This window comes from Panthera uncia, chromosome C2, assembly GCF_023721935.1.
Source record: "Panthera uncia isolate 11264 chromosome C2, Puncia_PCG_1.0, whole genome shotgun sequence".
NCBI classification, from domain to species: domain Eukaryota; kingdom Metazoa; phylum Chordata; class Mammalia; order Carnivora; family Felidae; genus Panthera; species Panthera uncia.
This window is the reverse complement of record NC_064810.1, coordinates 64078872-64079781: the sequence shown is the minus strand read 5'-3', so window position 1 is coordinate 64079781 and position 910 is coordinate 64078872. Positions and strand designations below refer to the sequence as shown.

The 910-nt window shown below is 33.5% G+C and overlaps 1 non-coding gene across 1 annotated transcript; it reads right to left on the bottom strand.

Moving 5' to 3' along the window:
* Window positions 1-392: 392 nt before the first annotated feature.
* On the bottom strand, window positions 393-495 carry LOC125922258 (small nucleolar RNA U13). Its single transcript, XR_007457677.1, has one exon. It is a non-coding gene; the product is annotated as a small nucleolar RNA U13 (small nucleolar RNA).
* Between the last annotated feature and the right edge of the window lie 415 nt (window positions 496-910).

Genomic DNA, 910 nt, shown 5'->3' with positions numbered 1-910 from the left:
AGGAGGCTTCAGGCTCCGAGCTGTCAGCACAGAGGCTGATGTGGGGCTCGAACCCACTAACTGTGAGATCATGACCTGAGCCAAAGTTGGATGCTTAACTGACTGAGCCACACAGGTGCCCCTCTATAATTTCTATAGAGCTAATATTATTACTTCTAGCTATGTGGGCCTGAAATTTTCCATGTGGAAAGGCTTTTCAGTACAAGTTCAATTTCTTTAACAGATATAGGGCTTTTTAAGTTATCTATTTATTTTTGTGTGAGCTATGGTAAGTTATGTCTTTCAAGGAGTTTTTCCATTTTATCTAGGTTGTGAAATTTATTGGCATAAAGTTATTACTAGTCATAATAATCTTTTTTTACCCCCTTTTTCTTGTTTGTTTGTGTTTTTCACATGAGATGGACAATACACTGCAGTTGTTACAAGGTTTGAAGGAGGCACATGTCACAAAACAGCATGAACATCAATTATCACACTTATGACTTACAAAAGGATCTATTTTTATTCTTAATACCTATAGAATATGTGGTGATATCAACTCTGCATTCCTGTTATTGATAATTTATCTTTTTACTTTTTTTCCTGATTAGTCTGGCTACAGCTTAATCCATTTTACTGATTTTTCTGAAAGAACCAGCCTTTGCTTTATTTGATTCTATTGTTTTCTTCTTTTCTATTTCATTGGATTCTGCCTTGGTCTTTATTATTCCTTTTTTCTGCTTTATGTCTGATTTGCTCTTTCTTTTCTAGTTTTGTAAGGTAGAAGCTGAGATCATTGATTTGAAAGCTTTCTTTTTCTTAATATAGACATTTAGTGTTGTAGGTTTTCCCTTAAGTAATGTGTTAATCACATCTACAAATCCTGATATGTTGTTTTCATTTTCATTCAGTTGCAAATACTTTTAAAATT